The 7,441-nt window shown below is 37.7% G+C and overlaps 1 non-coding gene across 1 annotated transcript; it reads right to left on the reverse strand.

Moving 5' to 3' along the window:
• Positions 1-208: 208 nt before the first annotated feature.
• Positions 209-280, reverse strand: TRNAC-GCA (transfer RNA cysteine (anticodon GCA)). Its single transcript has one exon. It is a non-coding gene; the product is annotated as a tRNA-Cys (tRNA).
• Between the last annotated feature and the right edge of the window lie 7,161 nt (positions 281-7,441).

Here is a 7,441-nt window from a genome sequence, read left to right on the forward strand (position 1 = left end):
TCATAGTTTCTGCTTAGGAGTCCCCTGATGAAGTATTAAAAAAGACATTCAAATATTATATTTATATAAATAAATGAGTGAGTGAAGTCGCTCAGTCGTGTCCGACTCTTTGCAATCCCATGGACTGTAGCCTATCAGGCTCCTCCATCCATGGGATTTTCCAGGCAAGAGTGCTGGAGTGGATTGCCATTTCTTTCTCCAGGGGATCTTCCCAACCCAGGAATCGAACCTAGGTCTCCTGCATTGCAGGCAGATGCTTTACCATCTGAGCCACCAGGGAAGCCTCATATAAATATATATATATATATAAATATTTTAAAAAATTACCACTTTGACATAGGTCTTAGGCTGAGGACAACTTATTTAATACATGGATCTTTGGATGGGTGATATAAAACTTGACATAGATTCACATGTTTCATCTGGATTTATATATATAATGTACTTATTCATTTATATATGTATATACACATATACTTTTATGATTTATTTATATATGTAAAATGTATAAACATAAATACATACAGATAATATGCCCTCTTTGTTAACTGACTTGATTCTGTAGCGCCCAAATACAATTGCTAACCAAGTCTGAGGATTTATGAAAGAGAATTGAATGGATGGCAAGATTATTTGAAAATCTTACAATATTCTGAAGGCTAATAAAGAGGACAGTGCAATCTCTACAGATAATGTTCTCTTTTCTTTTGCTATTTTTTGCCCTATTTAGGATCTTTTGTTGCTTTCAGAAAACTAATGTCTAGTAAAACCACTGTGAAAACAAAAGTTAAGTGGAATAAGTATTTGTTCTGCTTTTAATACCACACTGTTGTCCCACACGTAAAGCTTCTTATGCAATCAATGGGAATTCTGTGCCAAGCAAAGAGTTATAGTAATTGGAAGGAAATTAACATCAAATTGAAATTTACTCTTGTGGTTTTATTTTGGTAACCATGGTGATGCAAGACCAAAATAGCACATTGAAATAGTCCTAAAAAGAATTCGGGGGAAATTTTTTGAAATGCTTGGTAAGTATAATAGCATTATATCTTGAATGTCAATATTTTGTTACTGAATGTTTTGGACTTTGACTCATTGGTTATTTACTTGGTTTTTTTTTTTTTTAATCTTTCTCTTTCCAAAACTACAGGCAGCAGCCTTGAAATAAGGCAAAATATTTTTAGAGAATTCAGTTAATTAAAGAAAAATGTAGAAACTAAAAATAAGTATTACAGCAAGGGAAGAAAATATATATTAATATTGCACAAGTATATGGAATTAAACCTGTAATCAGGCTATATAAGCACATAAAAATATTATTTACCTTGAAATAGTACAGGTTATTAAGAAGAGTAATATTCTGGAAATAAACATGACTTTATCGTATTAAAAGAAGTTATTCTCCCACAGAAAGACTTATTAGAAAAATAAAACTAAGCTCATTGACATCTCAGCTTTTTCCCCTGTAATCTAGTTAAAATGTTAATTTAGAGGCATTTGTGTGTGTGTGTGTGCATTATTTAGTAACACATTTGTGTTACCAGAGTATTTATTACATATTTTCATAATTGTCTTTTACCTAATGTGCTGTACTTAGTCGCTCAATTGTGTCCTATCTTGGTTTGAAGGATAAGGTGTGTGTGATTTTTTTTAATAACCTCCTCAAAACTTCTGCAGAGAGAGGAATACTGACAAGTAAACATAAAATATGAATTTAATCAATGGGAAATCAAGTGGGCCTTAGAAAGCATCACTACAAACAAAGCTAGTGGAGGTGGTGGAATTCCAGTTGAGCTGTTCCAAATCCTAAAAGATGATGCTGTGAAAGTGCTGCACTCAATATGCCAGCAAGTTTGGAAAACTCAGCAGTGGCCACAGGACTGGAAAAGGTCACTTTTCATTCCAACCCCAAAGAAAGGCAATGCCAAAGAATGCTCAAACTACCGCAGAATTGTACTCATCTCCCATGCTAGTAAAGTAATACTCAAAATTCTCCAAGCCAGGCTTCAGCAGTATGTGAACTATGAACTTCCTGATGTTCAAGCTGGTTTTAGAAAAAGTAGAGGAACCAGAGATCAAATTGCCAGCTGGAAAAAGCAAGAGAGTTCCAGAAAAATGTCTATTTCTGTTTTATTGACTATGCCAAAGCCTTTGACTGTGTGGATCACAATCAAATGTGGAAAATTCTTCAAGAGATGGGAATAACAGACCACCTGACCTGCCTCTTGAGAAATCTGTTTGCAGGCTAGGAAGCAACAGTTAAAACTGGACATGGAACAACAGACTGGTCCCAAATAGGAAAAGGAATACGTCAAGGCTATATATTGTCACCCTTATTTAACTTAGATGCAGAGTACATCATGAGAAATGCTGGACTGGAAGAAGCACAAGCTGGAATCAAGATTGCTGGGAGAAATATCAATAACCTCAGATATGCAGATGACACCACCCTTATGGCAGAAAGTGAAGAGGAACTAAAAAGCCTCTTGATGAAAGTGAAAGTGGAGAGTGAAAAAGTTATCTTAAAGCTCAACATTCAGAAAATGAAGATTATGGCATCCGGTCCCATCACTTCATGGGAAATAGATGGGGAAACAGTGCCAGACTTTATTTTTTGGGGGCTCCAAAATCACTGCAGATGGTGAATGCAGCCATGAAATTAAAAGACATTTACTCCTTGGAAGCAAAGTTATGACCAACCTAGATAGCATATTCAAAAGCAGAGACATTACTTTGCCGACTAAAGTCCGTCTAGTCAAGGCTATGGTTTTTCCAGTGGTCATGTATGGATGTGAGAGTTGGACTGTGAAGAAGGCTGAGCACCGAAGAATTGATGCTTTTGAACTGTGGTGTTGGAGAAGACTCTGGAGAGTCCCTTGGACTGCAAGGAGATCCAACCAGTCCATTCTGAAGATCAGCCCTGGGATTACTTTGGAAGGAGTGATGCTAAAGCTGCAACTCCAGTACTTTGGCCACCTTATGCGAAGAGTTGACTCATTGGAAAAGACTCTGATGCTGAGAGGGATTGGGGGCAGGGGGAGAAGGGGACGACAGAGGATGAGATGGCTGTATGGCATCACCAATGCGATGCATGTGAGTTTGAGTGAACTCCGGGAGTTGGTGATGGACAGGGAGGCCTGGCGTGCTGCGATTCATGGGGTCACAAAGAGTCAGACACGACTGAGCGACTGAACTGAGCTGAAGATGAAATTGGTTGACTAAACTGCTCTTTAGGGACAAGAGGTCAACAATAGCCCAGATGGGCATGGAACTTTTAAAAAGTAATGACTGAATTAAATTTTGAATTGAAGTCGCTCAGTCTTTGCGACCCTATGGACTGTAGCCCACCAGGCTCCTCCATCCATGGGATTTTCCAGGCAATAGTCCTGTAGTGGATTGCCATTTCCTTCTCCAGGGAATCTTCCCAACCCAGGGATAGAACCTGGGTCACCCGCATTGTAGACAGACCCTTTACCATCTGAGCCACCAGGGAAGTCCCAATGATTATTCCAGTGCATTGTCTATTTTTAAAATAGAAAATAGAGACTGGAAACTTTGTTAGTGTCTATTAATGCTATGGTAGAAATGCTATAATCATCTTCTTGGTGACTCGTCTCCCTTCCAGCACATTCAACATATTAACTTCAGATTCATATTCTGGGTGAAAACAAACAAGAAAAATAATGACTCTCACTTTCTATTTTATTGAATAGGTAATTAAGTTAATTTCCTAAAACTAGCAATATTTGAAGGAATAAGGTGCCGTTTTTACCATAGAAAGTAAAATTTTGTAAATGCTAATTAAGAAGACATAAAATAATGTGAATAAAATAATGCAGAATCCCTCAGACTGTGAAATAATTTTTATATAATAATATTATGTAGTTTTTTTCACTGAGAAGTTGCTTTAAATGGTATCTTACCTATATATGTGAAACATTAGTATACAATGGAAAAAGATTAAATATGTTTAAATAGTTAAACTATTATTGACTCTCTTGTTTGTTTGCTTGCTTTAGTGAGAATTTTTTCCCAAATCCAAGGATAGTTTTAAAATAAATGATTAATATATAAGTAAAGGCATCAGCAAGCTAATAAGGTGAAATTTTTTGGTTTGCATTAGATGTAAAGATAATTAGAGAAAATAACCAACCCCAGGAAAACTTAATAGAGTTTGAAAAATAGTTTAAGTCCTTAAATAATTAAATTGAGTCATGAGAACATTTATCATTTTGAAGTAAATAAGACCAATATACATTTACAGCATTCTAAAAATCATTCTTCATTACTAGTAAAAGTTCTTTAGATAATCAAAACCTGTATCACAATAAAATAATATCATATGAAATGATTTTTCTTTCTCATAAAAATGATATTGTTGATCAAAATATATGGATAGGCATATTATAACTATTATATAATCCTCCTCAGATTTCTCTGAAATCGCCATTCAAATTTTTATACTGCAGGCTTTCTTAAATGTGTCTGTTCAGAACACTAAACATACTTGAAGTCAGATCATCAATTAACATGAACATCTAGGTTTAGAAAAAAATACTTATTTGAATTTAACAAATTGCATGTGAAAAATTTTGTCTTAGAGATCTTTTCATTTCCTTATGGTGGCTTAGGTCTCAAATAGGCAGGTATACATTAGATTCTTTACTGTCTGATTTGACAGATGGTAAAGAGTCCACCTACAATGCAGGAGACCTGGGTTCAATTCTTGAGTCAGGAAGATCCCATGGAGAAGTGATAGGCTACCCACTCCAGTATTCTTGGGCTTCCCTGGTGGTTCATACAGCAAAGAATCTGCCTGCAATGTGGGAGACCTGGGTTTGATGGCAGGGTTGGGAAGATCCCCTGGAGAAGGGAATGGCTACTCACTCCAGTATTCTTGCCTGAAGAATTCTGTGGACAGAGGAGCCTGGCGGGCTGCAGTCCATAGAGTTGCAAAGAGCTGGACATGACTGAGTGACTAACACTTACATGTTAGATGCCTTAGGATTTGTAACAGAATTTCAAGTCAATGTTTTTGTTTGCCTGTTACCGTTTGTTTGTTTTTCGCCATTTCTTCCTAATGAGAAAAAGTTAAATTTTACTGTGCTAATATTTGGGACTGATGTCATGAAGTTATCTGTGGTCTCTGTCTTCTTACTCTTGCAGCTGTGGCATAGAGGTAATAGAAGCTGTAAAAACCTAACTTTGATTAAAAGAAAGATTTACCCACCTACTTATATGAAATGGAATTAGCTTTTTACTCTTAACCTTGACAATGTCTTACTTCTTTTTGCTACAGGCTATCTCCGTAATATGAAAATGTACTGATATTGTAGAAGTAGAACCATATTTTTTCAAATGACTGTTTTACAGCTGTTTTATATGACTCAATTTCAGAACAAAAAGGCGGGATTAGAAAGTAGTGAGTCTCTGTTTTGGTGTATGGCAAAACTGAGCTTATTGTCATCTGCTGAGCTCGTTATTCAGGAGATAGTACCCTCCTGTGTTTAACTGTCTTCTCTCCTTTTGATATCAATGCTTTGGAAAGTAGGATTGCCAGTCAATATTTATTACTTCTGCCTGCTTTGAAGGGTTTCCTTGTTTGTTTTTTCAGACTATAACTAGAAGGACATGTCAGTATTATAAAAAGCACAATGGAGTTGATATTTTCTAGGGTTGTGTACAAAGGTTTGACATATATGAAAAATAATGCTATGGGGTAATCTCCAACTTACTATGCTTAACTCCCAATAGCTGTTCTTCCTCTTGGCTGTGACTTCAAAACAGGTTCCCCTATTCATTTTGCTTACGCCTGTTCCTTACTGAGGGTGTCTCCTTCCCCACTTCATGATCTCTACTCATGATCTCAGGTCCCATTTTCCGCTGTACCTCTATCCCAACTCAGCCACAGAAGAACTGAATTGTCAGTCTATGGTTAAAAATATTATAAATAGCTGTGAATGTTAAGCCTTATCTGGTTTTCTCTGCCTTATGATGTATGCGTGCTAAGTCACTTCAGTCGTGTCTGACTCTTTGCAACTCTGCCAGGCTCCTCTGTCTAAAGGATGTGTGTGTTATTCACTCAGTCATGTGCAAGGGATAGGAGCAATTAAATCACCACTCAGCTCTCTTCTGATCCCTAGGATAATACCTAATTTTAGGTAGGAGACAATTGAGTAGCTTAAAACCCATCCGCTGGGACTCAACTGACCTATTTCCCGCACAATTGTCTGATCAAAGCTCTCTGGCTTGTTCCTCTGCGGCTGAATGTCTGTCTTGATAATCTTTCAAACTCCACATTCCTTCTGGGTCAGGTTTTTACCTTGCTTATCCAGCTCCCCTTCTACTCTTTGCTTTTAAGTAGAGTTCTGACTGGCATTTGAAGGTCTTACTTCCCCTGGCACCATGTCCCCTGAGAATCTTGTTACTGGAGTCCCTACTGTCATGATGTACCCATCTCCACATGTAGATGTTTGCACGAAATTCTGTTTTCTATTTGTCACTGGTTAGTAGGGCTAGTTTCAGGTCAGGACCATATTTCTTCCTCCTTGCCTTTCCAGACAGTCTCCTAAAGTGTAGTGGACCAGGACTGGCTGGTTTCCAAGACCTGGCTGAGTTCACCTTGGGCTTCCCAGGTGGCTCAGTGATAAAGAATCCACCAGCCATTGCAGGAGATGCAAGAGATGTGGGTTCAATCCCTGGGTTGGAAAGGGTCCCTGGAGTAACCGCTACAGTATTCTTGCCTGGAAAATTCCATAGACAGAGGAGGCTGGCTGGCTACAGTCCATGGGGCCCCAAAGAGTGACAGGACTAAGCACAAGAGTTCACCTCACCGCCCTTAATCATGTCTGTGTCTGGGTTCTCTGTGCAGTTGGCCCTGAAAAGGGACCGTGTACTGGAAAGGGCTCTATGTGTTTTTCAGTTCTGTCCACAAAGAGGAAATATCTTTTTCCAGGAAATTTTCTTTTTCCATGTTTTCCTCTCTGATGAGGTACAATTTTCTATTTTTCCCCACTGTGCAGGAAAGGCTGGCAGCAGCCCTAAGCTGCTCTGTTTTGCTAAGTGAGCTGCTGACTGTTGTTTCAGTAGCTTTCTCAGATTTGTTACTATCTCAGCAATAATTTTCCCTGAAGTGTAAGTTAAATGTATTATTTTTTACTTTTATTGTCTGTGTTGGTTTTTCTTAGTGGTGGAAAAAAACAAAGCATAGAAATGCTCAATCTTGCTGCATGCCACTTCTCTGCCAGCTTATTAGCTATAAAAATTCACACAAAACCTGAATGGAAGTGTGGGATCATTTTTGTTGCTGTTGTTGTTGTGAAGACAGATTGGAGTTAAAGAAGAAAACCTTCTGTTAAAAGTAACGTATAAAAACACCAATACAGTATACTAACACATATATATGGAATTTAGAAAGATGGTAACAATAACTCTGTATGCG

This window comes from Ovis canadensis, chromosome 4 (assembly GCF_042477335.2).
Source record: "Ovis canadensis isolate MfBH-ARS-UI-01 breed Bighorn chromosome 4, ARS-UI_OviCan_v2, whole genome shotgun sequence".
NCBI lineage: Eukaryota > Metazoa > Chordata > Mammalia > Artiodactyla > Bovidae > Ovis > Ovis canadensis.